This window comes from Salmo salar, unplaced genomic scaffold, assembly GCF_965601325.2.
Source record: "Salmo salar unplaced genomic scaffold, fSalSal1 ptg000468l, whole genome shotgun sequence".
Taxonomy (NCBI): Eukaryota; Metazoa; Chordata; class Actinopteri; order Salmoniformes; family Salmonidae; genus Salmo; species Salmo salar.
In genome coordinates, this window is record NW_027675396.1 from 1,781,716 (window position 1) to 1,809,331 (window position 27,616).

The 27,616-nt window shown below is 40.5% G+C and overlaps 1 long non-coding RNA gene across 1 annotated transcript; it reads left to right on the top strand.

The window, feature by feature from the left end:
• The first annotated feature begins 23,029 nt into the window (after nucleotides 1-23,029).
• LOC145876160 (uncharacterized) lies at nucleotides 23,030-26,690 on the top strand. The gene is made up of 3 exons (XR_014391444.1): nucleotides 23,030-23,233; nucleotides 23,442-23,488; nucleotides 23,849-26,690. It is a non-coding gene; the product is annotated as an uncharacterized LOC145876160 (long non-coding RNA).
• Nucleotides 26,691-27,616: the final 926 nt, after the last annotated feature.

Genomic DNA, 27,616 nt, shown 5'->3' on the forward strand with positions numbered 1-27,616 from the left:
ATCCAGCTTTCTTGTTGTTTTTCTGTTTGATGGAACTAGTTGAGAGTTCTGTGTTATTTCTTATTTTATGTACCTTTATTTAACCAGGTAGGCCAGTTGAGAACAAGTTCTCATTTATAACTGCGACCTGGCCAAGATAAAGCAAAGCAGTGTGACAGAAACAACACAGAGTTACACATGTGATAAATGTCACGTCCTGACCAGTAAAAGGGGTTATTTGTTATTGTAGTTTGGTCAGGGCGTGGCAGGGGGGGTGTTTGTTTTGTGTGTTTCGGGGTTTTGATGTATGTTCTATATTTTCTATTTCTATGTTTATTCTAGGTTTCTCTTTCTATGTTGTATTTTTTCAATGACCTCAATTAGAGGCAGCTGGTGGTTGTTGTCTCTAATTGGAGGCCATATTTAGTGTGTTTTTGTTTTCACTTGTGTTTGTGGGTGGTTGTTTCCGGTTTAGTCTGTGCACCTTACTGGACTGTTATCGTCGTTATTTTGTTTGAGTGTGTTTACCTTCAATAAATACGAAGATGAGCAATATACCCACTGCATATTGGTCCGATGATTTTTTCCTCTTCAGACGAAGAAGTTTATGACAATAAACAAACGTACAGTCAATAACACAATAGAAAAGTCTATATACAGTGTGTGCAAATGTAGTAAGATTAGGGAGGTAAGGCAATAAATAGGCCAGAGTGGAGAAATAATTACAATTTAGCAATTAAATACAGGAGTGATAGATGTTCAAAAGATGAATGTGCAAGTAGAGATACTGGGGTGCAAAGGATAACAAAAAAAACAAAATGGGGATGAGGCAGTTGGTTGGGCAATTTACAGATGGGCTATGTACAGGTGCAATGATCGGTAAGCTGCTCTGACAGCTGATGCTTAAAGTTAGTGAGGGAGATGTGAGTCTCCAGCTTCAGTGATTTTTGCAGTTCGTTCCAGTCATTGGCAGCAGGGAACTGGAAGGAAAGGCGGCCAAAGGAGGAATTGGCTTTGGAGGTGACCAGTGAAATATACCTGCTGGAGCGCATGCTACGGGTGGGTGCTGCTATTGTGACCAGTGAGCTGAGATAAGGCGTGGCTTTACCTAGCAAAGGCTTATAGATGACCTGGAGCCAGTGGGTTTGGCGACGAATATGAAGCGAGGGCCAGCCAACGAGAGCATACAGGTCGCAGTGATGGGTAGTATATCGGGCTTTGGTGACAAAACGGATGGCACTGTGATAGACTACATCCAATTTTCTGAGTAGAGTGTTGGAGGATATTTTGTAAATGACATCACCGAAGTCAAGGATCGGTAGGATAGTCAGTTTTACAAGGGTATGTTTGGCAGCATGAGTGAAGGATGCTTTGTTGCAGAGTTGTATGGCATTGAAGGTCGTTTGGAGGTTTGTTAACACAGTGTCCAAAGAAGGGCCAGATGTATACAGAATGGTGTCGTCTGCGTAGAGGTGGATCAGAGACTCACCAGCAGCAAGAGCGACATCATTGATGTATATAGAGAAAAGAGTTGGCCCGAGAATTGAACCCTGTGGCACCCCCATAGAGACTGCCAGAGGTCCGGACAACAGGCCCTCCGATTTGACACACTGAACTCTATCTGAGAAGTAGTTGGTGAACCAGGCGAGGCAATCATTTGAGAAACCAAGGCTGTTGAGTCTGCTGATAAGAATACGGTGATTGACAGAGTCGAAAGCCTTGGCCAGTTCGATGAAGACGGCTGCACAGTATTTTCTTTTATCAATGGCGGTTATGATATCGTTAAGGACCTTGAGCGTGGCTGAGGTGCACCCATGATCAGCTCTGAAACCAGATTGCATAGCGGAGAAGGTACAGTGGGATTCGAGATGGTCGGTGATCTGTTTATTAACTTGGCTTTCGAAGACTTTAGAAAGGCAGGGTAGGATAGATATAGGTCTTTAATAGTTTGGGTCTAGAGTGTCACCCACTTTGAAGAGGGGGATGACCGCGGCAGCTTTCCAGTCTTTAGCGATCTCAGACGATACGAAAGAGAGGTTGAACAGGCTAGTTATGTAGTTGTGTTTTCATGTTTTGAATGTTGTATTGCAGTAGGCCTAACCCTCACCAATTATTCTGGTGATGGAGAGAGACACCAGACAAGACACAGAGACATAAACAGAAGAATAGGATATGTGTGTGTGTGAGAGAGAGAGAGAGAGAGAGAGAGAGAGAGAGAGAGAGAGAGAGAGAGAGAGAGAGAGAGACTTTAATCAGTTTGGCTCATTGGACAGGTCAGAGTCTATGTTTGAAGTTGTTGAGTCATTTTTGGCAATACACTGGTGTTGTATTCATGGTTTTAGCTGTTGAAATTCCGTCCCGGACCCACCTACTGGCTATGAGCTAAGCCACCAATGTCTTCACATCCTAGGGGAGAGAGGAGCTGCTACCCCTGGGGAGAGAGGAGCTGCCTCCCCTGGGGAGAGAGGAGCTGCTACCCATGGGGAGATAGGAGCTGCTACCCCTGGGGAGAGAGGAGCTGCAACCCCTGGGGAGAGTGGAGCTGCTACCCCTGGGGAGAGAGAGGAGCTGCTACCCCTGGGGAGAGAGGAGCTGCAACCAGGAGAGACTGTGACCCTGCTCGGGAAGAGCTTAACGATTGGTGATTGTTGGGGCACGATTGGCAGGAGCTTCAGTGATGAAGACTGCTGAACTTGCTGATGTTTCACAATATGCCACGGCCGTCTCAGTCACCAGGTCTCAACACAACTGAACACCACCATCCCTCCAATAGACTTCCAGACAGTTGTAGAATGTTTGCCAAGGCTCATTGTAAGAGCTGTAAAGAGAGAGGGACTCGGAGAGAGAACAGGTAGAACCTGATATGTAAATGAGCAGAGCAAACGAAAGCAACTTTCGACGACCGAATGATCATTCAGACTCTGTTTCTATTGAGAGATAAAAGGTAAGACGACGATTGTCATGTGAATTAATATAGTTGATGATATTGTCATGTGTATTAATATAGTTGATGATATTGTTGTGTGTATTCATATAGTTGATGATATTGTTATGTGTATTAATATAGTTGATGGTATTGTTATGTGTATTAATATAGTTGATGATATTGTTATGTGTATTAATATAGTTGATGATATTGTTATGTGTATTAATATAGTTGATGATATTGTTATGTGTATTAATATAGTTGATGGTATTGTTATGTGTATTAATATAGTTGATGATATTGTTATGTGTGTTAATATAGTTGATGGTATTGTTGTGTGTATTCATATAGTTGATGATATTGTTATGTGTATTAATATAGTTGATGATATTGTTGTGTGTATTCATATAGTTGATGATATTGTTATGTGTATTAATATAGTTGATGATATTGTTATGTGTATTCATATAGTTGATATTGTTATGTGTATTAATATAGTTGATGATATTGTTGTGTGTATTCATATAGTTGATGATATTTTTGGGGGACAGTGTTATAATAGTCCTACTCTCCTTAAAATGTTTTTGATATAAATTAGATGCGTGGGGTGAATTCGTTCTGTGCCCATCTGTGTGCCCCAGGGTGATCGCTCCTACACTATCTACAATCTAAAAGGGTTCTTTGGCTGTCCCCATAGGAGAACCCTTTGTAGAACCCTTTTTGGTACTAGGTAGAATACTTTTGGGTTCCGTGAAGAACCCTTTCCACAGAGGGTTCTACATGGAAGCCAGAAGGGTTCTACCTGGAACCCAAAAGCGTTCTCCTATGGGGACGGCCGGAGGACCCGTTTGGAACCCTTTATTCTAAGAGTGTACTGTATCATAGGTCTATAGACTTGTCTTCTCAAAACAGGCTTAAAACACAACAAGCAACAAACAAACATTTTCTCTTTATAATCTACAGTTAACTCTTTTCACTCAGGAAGGTATGTTGTGTGAAAGAGAGACTAATAAATATTGTTCGAGAGACTAACAACAACTTACACTTCCTCAAAACAGTTTGTGTGTATTCATTAGTGCCCACCGTAGCAAAACGTTTCGGCAACAGAAACCGTTTAGGTCACATTGTACAGCGTTTAGAGTAAACGGTTTATGTTTTATTTAACATCTTAAAACTGTTGGCTGTGGAGTAAACTAATGAATACAACCCAGGTTGTTGCCTACGACTCGGCATGTTGATACCTGCCTCTTGCTGAAACCTGAACGTAGCCTGAGGGGTATACTATGATACAGGCTTGATATACTGGTTTTCTAAAGCTAGACAGCTTCAGTTAGCTTCACATTCCAGCTCAGGCCTCACCCATCAGAATATACAGAACAGAACAGAAAAAAATCGCAATGAAGTTTCAAGGTGAGAATCCTGCCTGGGATTATTGTAAAGTGTGGAGATAAATTAAATGTAATGTTAGTATAGTGAATGACAGTAAAACACTCCTAACAGTCTACTACTACTGAGACAGGTTGGTGTAATGTTAGTATAGTGAATGACAGTAAAACACTCCTATCAGTCTAGTACTACTGAGACAGGTTGGTGTAATGTTAGTATAGTGAATGACAGTAAAACACTCCTAACAGTCTACTACTACTGAGACAGGTTGGTGTAATGTTAGTATAGTGAATGACAGTAAAACACTCCTAATAACAGTCTACTACTACTGAGACAGATTGGTGTAATGTTAGTATAGTGAATGACAGTAAAACACTCCTAACAGTCTACTACTACTGAGACAGGTTGGTGTCAGTTTAATCATACAAAATGGAGCTGACTGGACGTGGTCAAGTCAAATATATCAATATTCAGATATTATACTTCTACATTTAACATTTCATATGATAATGTAATTGTATCATAGTTCCTCTATAGTGTAGTGATCCTCTACATTTCATATGATAATGTAATTGTATCATAGTTCCACTATAGTGCAGTGATCCTCTACATTTCATATGATAATGTAATTGTATCATAGTTCCTCTATAGTGCAGTGATCCTCTACATTTCATATGATAATGTAATTGTATCATAGTTCCACTATAGTGCAGTGATCCTCTACATTTCATATGATAATGTAATTGTATCATAGTTCCTCTATAGTGTAGTGATCCTCTACATTTCATATGATAATGTAATTGTATCATAGTTCCACTATAGTGTAGTGATCCTCGCTATATGAGCCACTTCACAATTCCAACCAAGTGACCCAATTGGTGCCAATGGCGCGATGCAGAGGTTGTTGGCCTTTTACATGTGCGACCTGGGTTCACTTCCCTGCCCAGCTGTTTGCTACATTGGTGTCAGAAGTGGTATGGTGTCTGTGAGGTCATCAGAATGGACCGGATGTGTGAGGGGTCTGAGTAGTCGAAGCACGGGACTAATTAACATATTGATACTGGGTTAACACTATTTATACTGATACTGGGTTAACACTATTGATACTGATACACTATTGATATTGATACTGGGTTAACACTATTGATACTGATACTGGGTTAAACCTATTGATACTGATACTGGGTTAACACTATTAATACTGATACTGGGTTAACCCTATTGATATTGATACTGGGTTAACACTATTGATACTGATACTGGGTTAACCCTATTGATACTGATACTGGGTTAACCCTATTGATATTGATACTGGGTTAACCCTATTAATACTGATACTGGGTTAACCCTATTGATACTGATACTGGGTTAACACTATTCATACTGATACTGGGTTAACACTATTAATACTGATACTGGGTTAACCCTATTGATACTGATACTGGGTTAACACTATTGATACTGATACTGGGTTAACCTTATTTATACTGATACTGGGTTAACACTATTTATACTGATACTGGGTTAACCCTATTGATACTGATACTGGGTTAACCCTATTGATACTGATACTGGGTTAACCCTATTGATACTGATACTGGGTTAACCCTATTTGGGGCTGCAGGTAGAGCGTTGGAGGTAGAGAAAGTTAACCCACTGTTCCTAAGCCGTCATTGAAAATAAGAATTTGTTCTAAACTGACTTGCCTAGTAAAATAAATAAATAAATACTGGTTTAACCCTATTTGTGCGATGCATAGGGTGTTTTCCTTGTTCACCAGCGACCTGGGTTCACTGCCCTGCACCACTGTTTGCTACAATATTAATATCATAGACTATCTGTTCAACGAAGAGACACCACAATATGAGTGAAAGGATTTCAGGATAATATCAGTGAGTGTTGATTTAGAGTTGTCTTCTGGGTTCATCCTTGTAGCTGCCTTTATCAACAGGGTGAAATGTAACAAATGACATCAGAGTTGGGAGATAACCAGGTCCCAGTTTAAATCACCATGACGACCATTTCATTATTTCTCCAGAGCAGCAAGGGAATCTAGAGACTCAACCTTTGTAGAATCACAATCACCTTTATTCACCAAGTACATTTGCACGTACATATGTAGGATCTTAATTTGAGCCAGTTTACTACAGCAGGAAAATATTCCTGCAGCAACAGAAAATGTGAATTATTATGTGAATTATAATTAATGGACATTTTTGAAGGGGTTACTAGATTTTTCGTAAGGAAAACACAAGTCTGAAATTTCTAAGTGGAAATTACAAACTTCAGAAGCCTTTTTAAACCTCAAATACACTACAAGTTTTACATTTCCTGCATTGCTGGAAAGTTCTTCTGCAGTGGGGGGTGATCAAATTAAGATCCTACATCTGTACACATAATTGTACATGGGGATATGAATGGGGGTCTATAACATCCAATCACAGAGGTTTACATCAGCTGACAGTTGCAATGTTATTGCTAATAATTCAAACTGCCCTTTTCAGATAAAGACATAAACTCTGTACAGATGTAGGATCTTAATTTGATCACCCTGTTGCAGAAAAACTAAACTTGTAGTGTATTTGAGTGTAATTAAACTTTAGAAAAGGTTTCTGAAGATGATAAATTCCACTTTTCCATTTTAAAACTGTTCATTAATTATAATTAATTATAATCCACACAATAATTCAAATGTCCTGTTTCTGCAGGATTATTTTTCCTGGTGTAGCAAACTGGCTCAAATTAAGATCCAACATCTGCAGCAATATACCCCTCTCTAATGTATATGGCTCTATTGAGATTCACTTTTGACCATTTGACATCTTGTATTTACTGTTGTTTAGGCTGGTTGAATGAGTTGCCTGTGAAAGCTACTTCATCTGCAAGAAAACAGGCGGCTGCACCAGTGACTGTCAGAAGTTTTGTGATTTCCTCATATGAACGTGAAAGTAAGTGTGTAGTCTACGCAGTTACAAAAATGGCTGATGAAACTGTGGCACATATTTCTCGGTAACATTGAATAAATGTGTTGGTATGTAGGAAAGACGGGCAGACTCTCGTACTGTTGGTCTAGACTACCTACAAACTATTATAAGGCTATGATCACTTATCATGCCGACAAACCTGATGTTCTCTGTGAACTGATCTGAACAGGTTTAGGCTGGTCATCTATGATATGTAGGTTATATACAGTACATTCTCTGTCCTGCTACTGGTAGGACTATAACATTATGTTGATCTGAACAGGTTTAGACTGGTCATCTATGATATGTAGGTTATATACAGTACATTCTCTGTCCTGCTACTGGTAGGACTATAACATTATGTTGATCTGAACAGGTTTAGACTGGTCATCTATGATATGTAGGTTATAGCCGAGGTATAGACCTTGATCTGCATATCACTAACAAACTGCTATTATACATTATAACCTAGTCTACTTTACATAATATAACATCTCTCACTTGATGCCAAAAAAAAAACTTCCAGAATGGATCAACAATTTCCTCCTCGGATCAATCATGTCTGTTTTAGCCCTTCTGTCTACATTCACAGATACGTTTAGAAAAGAACAGATTGAAAGACAATAAATAGTCTACTGTTAGTGAATACAAATACGTGTGAGACATGGCCTTGTGTTGCTGTACTGTCTATAACTACCTTAACAAACAGAGACTAATTATTATTATTTTTATTATTATTATTATTATTATTATTATTATTATTGTTGCTGTTCTGTCTATAACTACCTTAACAGTGACATATTATTATTATTGTTGTTGTTCTGTCTATAACTACCTTAACAAACAGTGACTTATTATTATTATTATTATTGTTATTATTTGTATTATTATTATTGTTATTATTGTTGCTGTACTGTCTATAACTACCTTAACAAACAGTGACTTATTATTATTATTATTATTATTATTATTGTTGCTGTTCTGTCTATAACTACTTTAACAAACAGTGACTTATTATTATTATTATTGACAGTTACCATGGAGATGAAATGTCACAACTACATGTTCATGTGATGCTTTAAATCACCTGACTGTTTCCATGTGTCTGTTAGTAAATGTTTCATAAGAGATAATTAATAAATTACAACAATTGACATTAAAGAATGACTGTGTTAACCACAACCAACATCCTGGATCTCTGTTTAGTTGTCACTGTGTTAACCACAACCAACATGTTGGATCTCTGTTTAGGGGTCAGTGCTCTAAAATGAGTCTCTCTGGGGAGAGAGAGGAGGGACCTGCCTCTAAAATGAGACTCTCTGGGGAGAGAGTGGAGGGGGGCCCTGCCTCTAAAATGAGACTCTCTAGGGAACATGACACCAAAGCCAAGAGGTGAGATGACAATTTTTGAAATAATTATTAAGAGTTTATTTCCAAAATCATTTCCAAAATCACATTCGTTTTTTCATCAGAAATGGTTGCTTATGGGTACCTTCAATATTACTGTTCTCAGATTTTCAATGAATAGATTTTTGATGGGTATATCTTTTTTAAATTATTATTACTATTATTTCTGCATGTCCTCTTTTTGAAGATGTGGCCGATTTAAACAACAGAATACTCTTTAAAATTCGATTTTTTATTTTTTTACGACATCTTGTTTTTAAATGGCTGCTGGAAATTAGATCGAAAGCATCGAAATCTTCATTCAAAGGCATCAAATTGAGTGAATGCTGCGCAGGTTCACTGAGTTGCAAACCAAATGGATTACTGCAACTCGCTGTTGGCTGGGCTCCCTGCCTGTGCCATTAAACCCCTACAACTCATCCAGAACGCCGCAGCCCGTCTGGTGTTCAACCTTCCCAAGTTCTCTCACGTCACCCCGCTCCTCCGCACACTCCACTGGCTTCCAGTTGAAGCTCGCATCTGCTACAAGACCATGGTGCTTGCCTACGGAGCTGTGAGGGGAACGGCACCTCCGTACCTTCAGGCTCTGATCAGGCCCTACACCCAAACAAGGGCACTGCGTTCATCCACCTCTGGCCTGCTGGCCCCCCTACCTCTGAGGAAGCACAGTTCCCGCTCAGCCCAGTCAAAACTGTTCGCTGCTCTGGCACCCCAATGGTGGAACAAGCTCCATCACGACGCCAGGACAGCGGAGTCAATCACCACCTTCCGGAGACACCTGAAACCCCACCTCTTTAAGGAATACCTAGGATAGGATAAAGTAATCCTTCTAACCCCCCCCCCCCCCCCCCTTAAAAGATTTGTGGTTGTTCCACTGGATATCATAAGGTGAATGCACCAATTTGTAAGTCGCTCTGGATAAGAGCGTCTGCTAAATGACTTAAATGTAAATGTAAAATGTCTAGCTCATTGATTTGTAGATCTGACACAGTTGCTACCTCAGATTATGAGCCTAGCAGGTGTCGTGAATGAGGTATGTAGTTCCCACAGAAGGCCACAGGGAGGAGCAAGAGAGATATAAACCCATACAGTTTATCTCTTTAAATACCCTGAACCTAACAATCAATCTAATGTATTTATGAAGCCCTTTTTACATCAGCAGATGTCACAACGTGATGTGCAGAAACTCTTAACACTACGTATTACCTGTTTTAGCCTGAACCCTAATTCCAGGGTAGGGTAGCGTAGAACAGTTCTAGAAACTATTTTAGTACTAAATAGCATTTTGATTATTTTGTTAACCAAAATCTATCTAAGCATTTTGCTTTTATTGTTTTGTTATTTTATTACATTTACTATTTGTAAGGCAGAACACTTGATTAACAAGACACACTAGTTTAATTTTCAAAATGTGTTTTGAACTTGGTGACCTGGTGACCTCTATGTGAAAGTCCAGCAATTGGCGTGGGATAGATGGGGAAGGTTTGAGACTGATCTAAGGAATTAATGGGAAAAATACACTTTATTTCTCAGCTACCTCACCATGTCTGTATGTGAATGAATAGCTTTTAATTGCTAAATATTTCCAATAGATGGAAGCATAAGACCACAAAGCATCAGTTATAGGCTACAAGCAGCAATATGATTGACATAAAATAGCATGCAACCACAGACTATATGTCCCATGATTCTCTAAAATGGTCACTCATTACTTTAGTTAGCTATATATCTCGTGTTAGGGCTGTGTTGCTTTTGGGAGAGCAACAAAAATAGTGACCAAAAAGGTATTGAACCCCAGGTAAATTATCACTAGTCAGAACCTCAACCTTAGTATAACATTACATGCATGATAAAAAAATCTTAATATCTGATATTGTGAGTAAACAACCTCGGAATAGAAAAGACAAGAGTGCATCTTCCAGCCCTCCAATAAATTACATCATTCAACCCTCCCGGTTAGTAAATTTACCACAACATGCCCCTTGGCTTTTCAAATAAAAACAGGTAATAATAAACATGAATCATCATTATATTACTAAACAGTAATCTTTTAAATGCTTTTGCAGTCTTCCTCTTGCGTTAGCAGTGTGGAAAGGACAGACAGAAGCCCACACAGGAGTTTTCCTATGAGGGGGAGTGGTGGTGCATCCAGGGAGAAAACTAAACTGATCTTCTGAATTGTCATTGTGGTCTTATGCTGCCATCTATTGGAATTATGTAGCAACTGCAGTACTACTGAATAATGTGTAATTCCTTACTAATGAAGTAATTACTCAGAATTCCAAAATATACAATCTTCTAGTTAATTTTATCACTTACAACCATAACCACTTATACCATAACAAACAATTAAACTGACATAAACCAAAAACACCATACATTTAGTTAATTTAGTTAATTACCAAATTGAGCCGGTCGGTCACATTTGAGAGTGTGTCAGGTTCGTCGTAAGGATGGGATCAAACTGCAGCGGGAATGTGAATCATCTTCTTGAATGTATTAAAGAAATGAACACTGACCAAAAGCACGACGAAAAACAGTCCTGTAAGGTACATAGAAACGGAAAAACTACCCACAAACCCATGGAAAAACACCCCCAACTAAATAGGACCCTCAATTAGAGGCAACGAGGAACAGCTGCCTCCAATTGAAGGTCAACCCAATAAACTACACATAGAAATATAAGAACTAGAACAAACAGAAATATATTAACATAGAACATAACCCCCCAAAAAAACGAAACACACAAAACAAACACACCACTGCCACGTCCTGAGCAACTGCAATAACAAAATGACCCCTTTTCAGGTCAGGACGTGACAGAGTGAGGCAGATATATTTTTGTCTGAAATGAAACCATCAAGTGATAGATTTTAAACAAATACCTGTTTGTGAGATATGTAATATTTGTCTCTGTTGTGTTGAAGCCCAATCAAGCAGGAGAGACCAGCCTCCCCTGTTCCCAGCTGTGTGTCCATGAAGAGTGATGACTCTATGGAACCTCCTATAAACTTTAGAGAGGGAGACTTTTCTACTGAACAAAGGTAAGAAGAAGTCATGGGTCATGGTCAGTGAGCTAAACAACACTGTCTCCAGTCATTTCTCCTCTCCCATTTTCACATTTCTTTTGGTTGTTTTCATAATCCATAGGCTAATCCTTTAGTCCATTTTCATAGTCCTAAAACAGTGTGCGTGTGTGTGTGTGTGTGTGTGTGCGTGCGTGCGTGTGTGTGTACTCCCTGGATGAGGAGATATAATCTCATGTTTTGTCCACAGAAACCAACAGGAGAGATCAGAGTCAGATATTCTCAGTGGTCAGTCTTCCCAGAGTCATCAAACAGACCTGGACTCTATATTCAGTGTATGTGGTCCTGTTATGAACATTTGTTTTTGTTTTCCTCAAGTAAAGTTGATCTGTCAATTATTCATTATTATGTTAATGAGAAAGCATTTCTTCTCTTGCTTAACTTATTTACTTGATTTATTTCAGTTGCTTGAAGAGAAAATGATGACATTTGTGAAGAACGAGCTGAAGATGTTCAAGAGGATTCTTAGTCCAGAACTCCCAGAATGCTTTGAGAGTCAGAAGCAGGATGAGGAAGTGGTGGATGCTGAAGATGAGAAGCAGGAGAGCAGTGCCAGAGAGGGAGCTCTGAAGATCACACTGCACGTCCTGAGGAAAATGAACCAGAAGGAGCTCGCTGACACACTGGAGAAATGTAAGATCTGTCTGCCTCATGTTGAATGCTGTTTTATAACATTTAAAAGCTGTGGCTAAAGTACAGCTAAAGTAGCTGTGTAACTCAATGATATTGTAGCAGCCTTAACACAACACCTAGTGACCTCATCAAGTAGCATAAGGGATGTGTTGTGTTGATTAATTTAGAGAGAGAGACAGAGAGAGAGAGAGACAACATTAATAATACCATCAATAATACCAATAATAATATAATCAGTCACACCAGTATGTAATGCATTATGAAAACATTTACATATTTATACATTCAGTTAAGAGAATAAATGATTATAATTTAAAATGTTATAACAGTCCTACAATACTGTAGGCATTAAAACAGACGTAATATTAATACGTCTGTTATTATTTCTAGATTCAGATGAGCTTGCTGTGATTTGCCAACGTGAACTAAAATCTAATCTAAAGAAGAAGTTTCAATGTGTATTTGAGGGGATCGCTAAACAAGGAAACCCAACACTTCTCAATAAGATCTACACAGAGCTCTACATCACAGAGGGTGGAACAGGAGAGGTCAATAATGAACATGAGCTGAGACAGATTGAGACAACCAGGAAACAAGCAAGACCAGAGTCTGCAATCAAATGTAACGACATCTTCAAACCCTTAACTGGACAAGACAAACTTATCAGAACTGTGCTGACAAAGGGAGTCGCTGGCATTGGAAAAACACTCTCTGTGCAGAAGTTTATTCTGGACTGGGCTGAAGGAAAAGCCAATCAGGATGTCCAATTTGTATTTTCATTCCCTTTCCGGGAGCTGAATTTGATGAAAGAGGACAAACACACTTTCATTGAACTTCTTAATCACTTCTCAATGGAAACCAAACAATCAAGAATCTCCAACTACAACAAGTATAAAGTTCTGTTCATCTTTGATGGTCTGGATGAGTGCCGACTGCCCTTAGACTTCCAGAAGAACAAGATCTGTTGGGACGTCACAGAGTCAACCTCAGTGGATGTTCTGATAACAAATCTCATCAAGGGAAATCTGCTTCCCTCTGCTCTCCTCTGGATAACTACCCGACCAGCAGCAGCCAATAAGATCCCTTCATGGTGTGTTGACCAGGTGACGGAGGTACGAGGGTTCAATGACCCACAGAAGGAGGAGTACTTCAGGAAGAGATTCAGTGATGAGGACCTGGCCAACAGAATCATCTCACACATAAAGACATCAAGGAGCCTCCACATCATGTGCCACATTCCAGTCTTCTGTTGGATTTCTGCAACAGTCCTTGAACACATGTTGAAACATAAGAGAGAAGAGATGCCCAAGACTCTGACTGAGATGTACACACACCTTGTGGAGTTTTATACCAAACAGAAGAATGAAAAGTATCTTGGTAAAGAAGAGACAGGTCCACACTGGAATAAAGAGAGCATTCTGTCACTGGGAAAACTGGCTTTTCAACAGCTTGTGAATGGCAATCTGATTTTCTATGAAGAAGACCTGAAAAAGGCTGGCATTGATGTCAATGAAGCCTCGGTGTACTCAGGATTGTGCACACAGCTCTTTAAAGAGGAATGTGGGCTGTACCAGGACAAGGTGTACTGCTTCGTGCATCTGAGCATTCAGGAGTTTCTGGCTGCTGTGTATGTGTTCCTCTCATTCATCAACAACAATGAGAATCTAATGGCCGAACCGCAATCAACGTCCAGGAACCTTTCTGTGCTGTTAAGAGACAAGCCTGAAGTTTCTTTCTACAAGAGTGCTGTGGATAAAGCCTTACAAAGTGAGACGGGAAACCTGGACCTTTTCCTCCGCTTCCTTCTGGGCCTCTCACTGAAGTCCAATCAGAAGCACTTACGAGATCTACTGACAAAGACAAGAAGCAGCTCAAAGACCCATGAAAAAACAGTCAAGTACATCAAGGAGAAGATCAGGGAGAATCCCTCTCCAGAGAGGTGCATCAATCTGTTCCACTGTCTGAATGAACTGAATGACCATTCTCTAGTGGAGGAGATCCAAAGCTTCCTGAGCTCAGGAAGTCTCTCAAAACCCAACCTGTCACCTGCACAGTGGTCAGCTCTGGTCTTTGTGTTGCTGACTTCAGAAAAGGAGCTGGATGTGTTTGACCTGAAGAAATACTCCAGATCAGAGGAAGGTCTTCTGAGGCTGCTGCCAGTGTTCAAAGCCTCCAGTGCATTTCTGTGAGTACATAAAATGACAAAAACTAATCATCAGGAAGAAATATTCAGGTTAAAGAAAAATATGCATTATAATATGTGTTTAATATTATATTGAAAACATTGAATAAATGCATTGATTTTCACATTAGTATAACAATATGACCATACAACTCTAGGAGACAGAAGAAGAATCTATATGTTGTTTGGGAGAATTAACCAAATGCATCTGCCATTGTCCTTCTACACTAAATTAACAATGTGTTTGAAGTCATGATCTCTTTGTCAGGCTGTGGAGTCACAGAGGAAGGCTGTGCTTCTCTGGTCTCAGAGAACCAGTAACAAGAACAAAACAACAAGACTAGCTCAGGAAACATGAGGCTGTTCGTTGCTAACGATCCAGCAGGGAATGGATGTCAGCTCAGGGCTTATGAAGAGGTGATGATCAGGACCAGGTGTGCAGAAGGTTGATGAGATGCAGGTGTAGGGTAATCACTAGATCTCCCGCCTAACTTCGTCGCCTGGCAACCAGACAGGGTGCGTTCAGAAACCTTAGACACACTCCAAACAGAAAACAGTCAGCTCAGGCAGAAACAGACTCAGGAAGCAGGATTCCTGACACAGGCTTGTGATTCTACTAACAAAGATCAAACCCCCTCTGTTATTGGTAATGGTGAGAGGTTAGCATGTTTTGTTGTAGCCTCTGTTATTGGTAATGGTGAGAGGTTAGCATGTTTTGTTGTAGCCTCTGTTATTGGTAATGGTGAGAGGTTAGCATGTTTTGTTGTAGCCTCTGTTATTGGTAATGGTGAGAGGTTAGCATGTTTTGTTGTAGCCTCTGTTATTGGTAATGGTGAGAGGTTAGCATGTTTTGTTGTGGCCTCTGTAACTTTCTCACTCATTCTGATTCATGATTTATTCATGATTTTTCTTAATCATGGCATCATCAGAATTTAATTTTTAATCGTCAATCACATACAGTTGAAGTCGGAAGTGTACATACACTTAGGTTGGAGTCATTAAAATGTGTTTTTGAACCTCTCCACAAATTTCTTGTTAACAAACTATATAGTTTTGGCAAGTCGGTTAGGACATCTACTTTGTGCATGACACAAGTCATTTTTGAAACAATTGTTTACAGACAGATTATTTCACTTATAATTCACTGTATCACAATTCCAGTGGGTCAGAAGTTTACATACACTAAGTTGACTGTGCCTTTAAACAGCTTGGAAAATTCCAGAAAATTATGTCATGGCTTTAGAAGCATCTGATAGACTAATTGACATAATTTGGATGTATTTCAAGGCCTACCTTCAAACTCAGTGCCTCTTTGCTTGACATCATGGGAAAATGAAAAGGAATCAGCCAAAATCTCAGAAAAAAAATTGTAGACCTCCACAAGTCTGCTTCATCCTTGGGAGCAATTTCCAAACGCCTGAAGGTAACACGTTCAATCAATAGTACGCAAGTCTAAACACCATGGGACCACACAGCCATCATACCATCCCAACTGTGAAGCACGGCGGTGGCAGCATCATGTTGTGGGGGTGCTTTGCTGCAGGAGGGACTGGTGCACTTCACAAAATAGATGGAATCATGAGGCAGGAAAATTGTGGATATATTGAAGCAACATCTCAAGACATCAGTCAGGAAGTTAACGCTTGGTCACAAATGGGTCTTCCAAATGGACAATGACCCCAAGCATACTTCCAAAGTTGTGGCAAAATGGATTAAGGAAAACAAAGTCAAGGTATTGGAGTGGCCATCACAAAAGCCTGACCTCAATCCTATAGAAAATGTGTGGCCAGAATTAAAAAGCGTGTGCGAGCAAGGAGGCCTACAAACCTGACTCAGTTACACCAGCTCTGTCAGGAGGAATGGGACAAAATTCACCCAACTTATTGTGGGAAGCTTGTAGAAGGCTACCCGAAACGTTTAACCCAAGTTAAACCATTTAAAGGCAATGCTACCAAATACTAATTGAGTGTATGTAAACTTCTGACCCACTGGGAATGTGATGAAAGAAATAAAAGCTGAAATAAATCATTCTCTCTACTATTATTCTGACATTTCACATTCTTAAAATAAAGTGGTGATCCTAACTGACCTAAGACAGGGGACTTTTACTAGGATTAAATGTCAGGAATTGTAAAAATTGAGTTTAAATGCATTTGGCTAAGGTATATGTAAACTTCTGACTTCAACTGTATGTATTAAAATATCCTCAAATAAAAGGTGACATTATATACTGTCACCTCATATGAAACATTTGATGTGAAATCCAAAATGTTGGAGTTTAGAGCCACATTTAAAATGTTATCTTCACTGTCAAAATAGATATGTGTGGACTGTATACTCAATACAATCTAAATCTGATACCTCACTGTCTGTCTTTTGACTGATACTGCTTTTAAACTGGTCTGGTCAGTCTACTCAAATATTTGTATTATACATGTTTCTATCTGCAGGCAAAACTTTGATAATTTGTCATTTTTAATGATGATACATTCATTTACGAATAGATATGAAAGGTTTCAGGACACTGATATCTGAATATGTTGAAAAATGATACTGCCACTATTTTCACCACCAAAGCATAGCAGTGTGATTTTAATATGATTTGACTCTTTGCAGGCTGTCAGGCTGTCTAGTCACAGAGGAAGGCTGTGATTCTCTGGTCTCAGCTCTGAGGTCAAACCCCTCACACCTGAGAGAGCTGGACCTGAGTAACAATGACCTGAAGGATTCAGGAGTGAAGCTGCTCTCTGCAGGACTGGAGGATCCACACTGCAGACTGGAGACTCTGAGGTCAGTATTCCTGTAGTTGGTCAACAAGTGATAACTGTTCACCAGATCCACATGTGTTTACCAGACACACATAGTCCACACCATATGTGTTTGGACAAGAAGCTTACAGTTTTAAATGTGGTGCTATGCTCCAGCATTTTTGATTTGAGATAGAATGTTTCATATTAGGTGACTGTACAGCATGGCACCTTTTATTTGAGGGTATTTTCATACATAGCTGTGTTACTGTTAAGAAAGGAAAGCACTTTATGTATTTAGTTCTCCCATTTGAAAAAGTTGAACATATTCGGACAAATTCACTTATATTTTATTAAAGTAGTCATAAGTTTAGTATTTAGTCCCATATTCCATGCCTGCAGTGATTACATCAAGCTTGTGATTCTACTAACTTGTTGAATTCATTTGCAGTTTGTCTTGGTTGTGTATGGATGATGTTTTTCCTAATAGAAACTGAATGGTGAATAATGTCCTGTCATTTTGGAGTCACTTCACTTGTATTGTCAGTAAGAATAGAATATGTTTCTGAACACTAATACATTCATGTGGATGCTACCATGATTATGAATAATCATGAATGAATCATTAATGATGATGAATGAGAAATTTACAGAGGCACAAAGATCAGACCCCCTCTGTTATTGGTGTTATTCTGTAAACTTCTGGCCCTTCTTTGGACACTGTGTTAACTAACCTCCAGACGAGCTTCAATGCCATACAACTCTCCTTCCGTGGCCTCCAACTGCTCTTAAATACAAGTAAAACTATATGCATGCTCTTCAACCGATCGCTGCCTGCACCTGCCCGCCTGTCCAGCATCACTACTCTGGACGGTTCTGACTTAGAATATGTGGACAACTACAAATACCTGGGTGTCTGGTTAGACTGTAAACTCTCCTTCCAGACTCACTATAAGCATCTCCAATCCAAAGTTAAATCTAGAATTGGCTTCCTATTTCGCAACATAGCATCCTTCACTCATGCTGCCAAACATACCCTCGTAAAACTGACCATCCTACCGATCCTCGACTTCGGCGATGTCATTTACAAAATAGCCTCCAATACCCTACTCAATAAATTGGATGCAGTCTATCACAGTGCCATCCGTTTTGTCACCAAAGCCTCATATACAGTGGGGGAAAAAAGCATTTGATCCCCTGCTGATTTTGTACGTTTGCCCACTGACAAAAAAAGGATCAGTCTATAATTTTAATGGTTTATTTGAACAGTGAGAGACAGAATAACAACAAAAACATCCAGAAAAACTCATGTCAGAAATGTTATAAATTGATTTGCATTTTAATGAGGGAAATAAGTATTTGACCCCCTCTCAATCAGAAAGATTTCTGGCTCCCAGGTGTCTATTATACAGGTAACGAGCTGAGATTAGGAGCACACTCTTAAGTAAAGGGAGTGCTCTTAACCGCAGCTTGTTACCTGTAAAAAAAGACACCCGTCCACAGAAGCAATCAATCAATCAGATTCCAAACTCTCCACCATGGCCAAGACCAAAGAGCTCTCCAAGGATGTCAGGGACAAGATTGTAGACCTACACAAGGCTGGAATGGGCTACACGACCATCGCCAAGCAGCTTGGTAAGAAGGTGACAACATATGGTGCGATTATTCGCAAATGGAAGAAACACAAAAGAACTGTCAATATCCCTCGGCCTGGGGCTCCATGCAAGATCTCACCTCATGGAGTTGCAATGATCATGAGAACGGTGAGGAATCAGCCCAGAACTACATGGGAGGATCTTGTCAATGATCTCAAGACAGCTGGGACCACAGTCACCAAGAAAACAATTGGTAACACACTATGCCTTGAAGGACTGAAATCCTACAGCGCCTGCAAGGTCCTCCTGCTCAAGAATACATATACATGCCCGTCTGAAGTTTGCCAATGAACATCTGAATGATTCAGAGGACAACTGGGTGAAAATGTTGTGGTCAGATGAGACCAAAATGGAGCTCTTTGACATCAAGTCAACTCGCCGTGTTTGGAGGAGGAGGATTGCTGCCTATGACCCCAAGAACACCATCTCCACCGTCAAACATGGAGGTGGAAACATTATGCTTTGGGGGTGTTTTTCTGCTAAGGGGACAGGACAACTTCACTGCATCAAAGGGACGAAGGACGGGGCCATGTACCGTCAAATCTTGGGTGAGAACCTCCTTCCCTCAGCCAGGGCATTGAAAATGGGTTGTGGATGGGTATTCCAGCATGACGATGACCCAAAACACATGGCCAAGGCAACAAAGGAGTGGCTCAAGAAGAAGCACATTAAGGTCCTGGAGTGGCCTAGCCAGTCTCCAGACCTTAATCCCATAGAAAATCTGTGGAGGGAGCTGAAGGTTCGAGTTGCCAAACGTCAGTCTCGAAATCTTAATGACTTGGAGGAGATCTGCAAAGAGGAGTGGGACAAAATCCCTCCTGAGATGTGTGCAAACCTGGTGGCCAACTACAAGAAACGTCTGACCTCTGATTGCCAACAAGGGTTTTGCCACCAAGTACTAAGTCATGTTTTGCAGAGGGGTCAAATACTTATTTCCCTCATTAAAATGCAAATCAATTTATAACATTTTTTCACATGCGTTTTTCTTGATTTTTTTGCTGTTATTCTGTCTCTCACTGTTCAAATAAACCTACCATTAAAATTAGAGACTGATCATTTCTTTGTAAGTGGGCAAATGTACAAAATCAGCAGGGGATGAAATACTTTTCCCCCCCACTGTACTACCCACCACTGCGACCTGTACGCTCTCATTGTCTGGCCCTCGCTTCATACTCGTCGCCAAACCCACTGGCTCCAGGTCATCTACAAGACCCTGCTAGGTAAAGTCCCCCCTTATCTCCGCTCACTGGTCATCATAGCAGCACCCACCTGTAGCACGCGCTCCAGCAGGTATATCTCCCTGGTCACCCCCAAAGCCAATTCCTCCTTCGGCCGCCTCTCCTTCCAGTTCTCTGCTGCCAATGACTGGAACGAACTACAAAAATCTCTAAAACTGGAAACACTTATCTCCCTCACTAGCTTTAAGCACCAGCTGTCAGAGCAGCTCACAGATTACTGCACCTGTACATAGCCCATCTATAATTTAGCCCAACTACCTCTTCCCCTACTGTATTTATTTATTTAGCTCCTTTGCACCCCATTATTTATATTTCTACTTTGCACTTTCTTCCACTGCATATCTACCATTCCAGTGTTTTACTTGCTATATTGTATTTACTTTGCCACCATGGCCTTTTTTTGCCTTTACCTCCCTTATTTCACTTCAGTTGCTCACATTGTATATAGACTTATTTTTCTACTGTATTATTGACTGTATGTTTGTGTAATACCCTTGTTTGAACCAAGTATTGAGTTTATTTGTTATAATTAATTGGTATTATATTTAAAAGATGATTGAATTGCTCCTAAACTGTAATGTTGTTAATGCATTATGCTTTTTGAAGAAATATTTATTTAATGTATAAGTGAATAGTTTGTTTTACTTTGAAGTTTAAGTTTTGACCAATAAGGTCGCTTGTTAAGTTGTGGCCAATGGGAGTTGACCTGGTTAACGGGGAGGGAAAAAGACGTTGATGAAAGGATGGACGTTTTACCTCAGGACGGTTGGTGAAGAAAAATTATAAAAGAAGATGACAGAACTACAACAAAACCCATAGCTACTAAGACATGAAGGGAAATACATGTTTTATTTAATAAAAGAGTTGTTATAATTAGTTAAAACTTAGTAAAGACTGAAGCTACCGTCTCGTTGTGGAGGTATTAGCCAGCTAGAGGTTAGCCTAGCATCGTGTGACACCGGGAGAGAATTGCTTGGGAAGCTTAACGAGTTCGTGTTGCCATGGGGATATCGGTTACTAAGGAGTACTGTCTGCATGGGTAGCTGTGTTGCCATGGGGATATCGGTTACTAAGGAGTACTGTCTGCATGGGTCGCTGTGCTGCCTTGGACTTGGTGAGGAAACCTGCATGGAACTGCCATACTTCGCTGAGGGAATATCTACCAAGTCGTGAGTAACCACAATGTGAGGTGCTTCATTTGGACACGGGTTGTGCACGACTCATTGGGGTTTATTATTTTATTTCTTTTGATGTTGTGTCTGAACATGTATTTGTGTTTGAAAATGTTTTAATACACATATGGAACATTATGTATGTTGCCTTGGTGGAGTCATTAATTGTTTTAATTTAATGCATGGGATGGTTTATCCTGATTCAATAACAGAAACCTATAATCATTTCATGTGAAGTTAATACCCTATTGTCATAACCCTAGATAGTTTACAATAGGAATTCTTATTGGAGATGTCCTTCTTACCTAACATCCCATGCTGCTGAGATACTCTACATATGTTAATGTTGTGAGAGTCATATTCAAGCCTGGTGAGAGGGTTACATTTGTTTAACTCCATGTGTCACTCTGTGTTGTTATGTGTCGAACTGCTTTGCTTTATCTTGGCCAGGTCGTAATTGTAAATGAGAACTTGTTCTCAACTTGCCTACCTGGTTAAATAAAGGTGAAATAAATAAATAAATTGGTAATGATGAGAGGTTAGCATGTTTTGTTGTAGCCTCTGTTATTGGTAATGGTGAGAGGTTAGCATGTTTTGTTGTAGCCTCTGTTATTGGTAATGGGGAGAGGTTAGCATGTTTTGTTGTAGCCTCTGTTATTGGTAATGGGGAGAGGTTAGCATGTTTTGTTGTAGCCTCTGTTATTGGTAATGGTGAGAGGTTAGCATGTTTTGTTGTATCCTCTGTTATTGGTAATGGTGAGAGGTTAGCATGTTTTGTTGTAGCCTCTGTTATTGGTAATGGTGAGAGGTTAGCATGTTTTGTTGTATCCTCTGTTATTGGTAATGGTGAGAGGTTAGCATGTTCTGTTGTAGCCTCTGTTATTGGTAATGGTGAGAGGTTAGCATGTTTTGTTGTAACCTCTGTTATTGGTAATGGTGAGAGGTTAGCATGTTTTGTTGTAGCCTCTGTTATTGGTAATGGTGAGAGGTTAGCATGTTTTGTTGTAGCCTCTGTTATTGGTAATGGTGAGAGGTTAGCATGTTTTGTTGAAGCCTCTGTAAGTCTCTCACTCATTATTATTCATGATCTTTCTCAATCATGGCAGATGTTGTCATTGCAGTCAAAGAATATGGGACCAAACACTAAACTTTTGACTAATTTAATACACAATGAGTGAATTGGTCATAAAACATATGACTTCTTTGAATAGGGGGACTAGATACATAAAGTGCTTTCATTTCTAAACGGTGAAACAGATATGTATGAAAATATCCTCAAATAAAAGGTGACATTATATACTGTCACCTAATATGAAACATTTGATCTGAAATCCAAAATGTTGGAGTTTATAGCCACATTTAAAATGTTATCTTCACTGTCAAAATAGATATGGTGTGGACTGTATACTCAATACAATCTAAATCTGATACCTCACTGTCTGTCTTTTGACTGATACTGCTTTTAAACTGGTCTGGTCAGTCTACTCAAATATTTGGACTATACATGTTTCTATCTGCAGTCAAAACTTTGATAATTTGTAATTTATAATATGATACATTAATTTATGAATATATATGGCAGGTTTCATGACTGATATATCTGAATATGTTGAAGAAATATACTGCCACTATTTTCACCACCAGAGAATAGCAGTGTGGTTTTAATATGATTTGACTCTTTGCAGGCTGTCAGGCTGTCTAGTCACAGAGGAAGGCTGTGCTTCTCTGGTCTCAGCTCTGAGGTCAAACCCCTCACACCTGAGAGAGCTGGACCTGAGCTACAATCACCCAGGAGACTCAGGAGTCAGACTGCTCTCTGCTGGACTGGAGGATCCACACTGCAGACTGGAGAAACTCAAGTATGTGGAGGGTTTATGTCAATGTTCATATCAGACATGTTTGACTTTTCAGGCTAGTTAAGACAAACATTCTGACCACCACTTGGACAAAGTTGTGTGTGTGTGTGTGTGTGTGTGTGTGTGTGTGTGTGTGTGTGTGTGTGTGTGTGTGTGTGTGTGTGTGTGTGTGTGCCTCAATGACTGTCTGTTTTTCTACTTACCGCTACAGTGTGGAACATGGTGGAGAGAACAGAATGAAACCTGGGCCTAGAAAATGTGAGTGTTGACTGCTGTGAAGAATATGACTAAGAATAAGTCTTAATTCAAGTTAAGTCAAAGACCACCATCATTACTGACTTGGTCATATTAAATATCATCTGTAGTTCTACAGAAGCAGAAATCAGGGACACCAACGTTTACAAAGAGTTGATGTGTGTGTGTAATTAATGTGAATAAGTGTGTTTTATATTACCATACAGTATAACATGTGATCATTCAACAAGTCTCAAGTCACCTTAACTTCTCCTTTTGATACCTAGAAACATCTACATTAAATGAATTAGTGAAAAGTGAGTTATTAACATTCTAATGTGAATGATGATGATTTCTAATATTGTGTCTGGTTTCATCCATCAGATGTCTGTGATCTCACACTGGACCCAAACACAGTAGACAGACTCCTCTCTCTGTCTGAGGAGAACAGAAAGGTGACATGTAGGAGAGAGGAGCAGCCGTATCCTGATCACCCAGAGAGATTTGAGGTCTGTAGACAGGTTCTGTGTAGAGAGGGTCTGACTGGGCGCTGTTACTGGGAGGTAGAGTGGAGTGGGATAATGGGGGCTGGTATAGGAGTGACATATAAAGGAATCAGCAGGAGAGGAGGGGTTAAGGACTGTTGTCTTGGACACAATGACAAGTCCTGGAGTCTGTTCTGCTCTGACAACAGTTACTCTGCCAGGCATAATAATAACTCCACTACCATAGACGTCCCCTCCTCCAGCTGGTATAATAATAACTCCACTACCATAGACGTCCCCTCCTCCAGCCCCCACAGAGTAGGAGTGTATCTGGACTGGTCAGCCGGCACTCTGTCCTTTTATAGAGCCTCCTCTGACACACTGACCCACCTGATCACATTCACCTCCACATTCACTGAACCCCTCTATCCAGGGTTTAGGGTTCATTATGAATCCTCAGTGTCCCTGAAATAATAACTGGACACACACACACACACACACACACACACACACACACACACACACACACACACACACACACACACACACAGGACACACACAGGACACACACAGGACACACACAGGACAAACACACACACACACAGGACACACACAGGACAAACACACACAGGACACACACACACGCACATACTGGACACACACACTCACACACACACACTGGACACACACACACACTGGACACACACACACACTGGACACACACACACACTGGACACACACACACACACACACACACACTGGACACAGACACACACTGGACACAGACACACACACACACACACACACACACACACACACACACACACACACACACACACACACACACACACACACACACAAACAGACAGGACACACACACACACACACTGGACACAAAATGGACACACACACACTGGACACACACACACTCAACACACACACACACACACTGAACACACACACTGGACACAAACTGGACACACACACATAAACATACACTGAACACACACACACCACACACACACACACACTCTGGACACACACACACGCACACACACACACACACTCTCAACACACACACTGAGCACGTACACTGGACACACACACACTGGACACACACACACTGGACACACACACACTGGACACACACACACACACACACACTACACACACACACACACACACACACACACACACACACACACACACACACACACACACACTCTGGACATACACACACACACACATACACTGGACACACCTAAACTGGACAAACACACATACACACAAACACTGGGCAAACACACTGGACACACACACACACTCACTGGACACACACACACGCTGACACACACACACACTGACACACACACACACACACACTGAACACACACACACACACACTGAACAAACACACACACTGACACACACTCACTGGACACACACTGGACACTCACACATGACAGGCTTGTAATATTTTCTGATCTTTTACCACTTTGCATTTATGATATATTTTACTGTTTGTGTTTGTACCACAGGAGGTTGGTGGGACCTTATTTAGGGAGGACAGGCTTGTAATGGCTGGAGTGGAATAAGTGGAATGGTATCAAACACGTGGTTTCCATGTGTTCCATTTCATTCACTCTGTTCCAGACATTATTATGAGCCGTCCTCCCCTCAGCAGCCTCCTCTGGTATGTACTGTCCTGTATGTGAGAGAGATCCAACAAGGAATTACAATGTATGTATTACTTTTAATACCTGCAAATGGCAAATAAACTACTGGAACTCCTTATGAATGTCTGCAGCCGACAAAAGGTGAAAATATTACCGGAATATTCTGCAAAATGTTGATGAAGACGTCACTCAATCCACCCAAAACAACATGCAGTCTTTCCACAAGACTCCCATGAAGTTATAGTGTGACGTTATGAGTCGACGTTAAAGTAACATTTTCACAACATACTGCACTTGTTTTATCCTGTTTTAGATGTATCCTCTGTTTAAACATTTAAACTCTTACAATAACACTGTTAAAATACCAATGTGATCATTTCTTGTCTTTTATGTTGGAAAAACTAATTGTACAATTATATGTGGACATACGCTCCATAGTTGTACAAGTATACATGGTTATATTGTACTTTTCATAATAAAACATACTTGAAACTAGAAAAAGCATGTTAATAGTGGAAACAATTTTGTTATTGATTTTTACATTGCTTCTCCCTGTCTCATGTTGACGTTTGTCATGAATCTTGACCTGGAGGCAGAACTGTGCGATTTCCTCTAGATATGTCAGCTGCAAAGTCAGAATTGGCTGTGGAAAATAATGTTGTTTTATGGTCTTAATTTAAGGGAAGGATTAGCAGTGTGGTTAGGGTTGAGGTTAGGATTAAAATCGGATTGTATTACTTTGTGCCTGTGCCAGCTAGGGAATACTTTGCTGAACTGCCTCCAGGGCAAGATTCATGACAATAAATGCCAACCTGCCTCCAGGGCAAGATTCATGACAATAAATGCCAACCTGCCTCCAGGGCAAGTCTTCCCTGTGGCTCAGTTGGTAGAGCATGGTGTGTGCAACGCCAGGGTTGTGGGTTCAATTCCCACAGGGGGCCAGTACAAAAAAAAAATTATGAAATGTATGCATTCACTACTGTAAGTCGCTCTGGATAAGAGCGTCTGCTAAATGACTCAAATGTAAAATGTAATTCATGACAATAAATGCCAACCTGCCTCCCAGTCGTCCCCTCCTTATCTTTACAAGGCTGCAGAACATGGAAGCTAGTGATGTGGGGGTTCTCTCATAACCTTCAGTCCCCAGGTGGGTAGATGGCAGGTTGAATAAAGAGAAGCTAGTGATGTGGGGGTTCTCTCATAACCCTCAGTCCCCAGGTGGGTAGATGGCAGGTTGAATAAAGAGAAGCTAGTGATGTGGGGGTTCTCTCATAACCCTCAGTCCCCAGGTGGGTAGATGGCAGGTTGAATAAAGAGAAGCTAGTGATGTGGGGGTTCTCTCATAACCCTCAGTCCCCAGGTGGGTAGATGGCAGGTTGAATGAAGAGAAGCTAGTGATGTGGGGGTTCTCTCATAACCCTCAGTCCCCAGGTGGGTAGATGGCAGGTTGAATAAAGAGAAGCTAGTGATGTGGGGGTTCTCTCATAACCCTCAGTCCCCAGGTGGGTAGATGGCAGGTTGAATAAAGAGAAGCTAGTGATGTGGGGGTTCTCTCATAACCCTCAGTCCCCAGGTGGGTAGATGGCAGGTTGAATAAAGAGAAGCTAGTGATGTGGGGGTTCTCTCATAACCCTCAGTCCCCAGGTGGGTAGATGGCAGGTTGAATAAAAAGAAAACAATAGGCTACATAAAACAATCCATAAATGTATAATTATTATGTAATTTACACAAAACATTAAGGACATCTTTTCTTTCCATGACAAACTGACCAGGCGTAACTCAATATTAGGAAGGTATCCTTAATATTTTGTCCACTCAGTGGCTCTGACCCTTTACGTAACAGTCAATCCTCTTTTCCAGGAAACCTTCTTTAAATTTCCCCAAATGCTTCAACACTGATGCTCTCTCACAGCTGCTCCAGGGCCTCTTAGGTTGAGGAGTCATTCTCTTCTAACCTGATCACAGCTGCTCCAGGACCTCTTGGGTTGAGG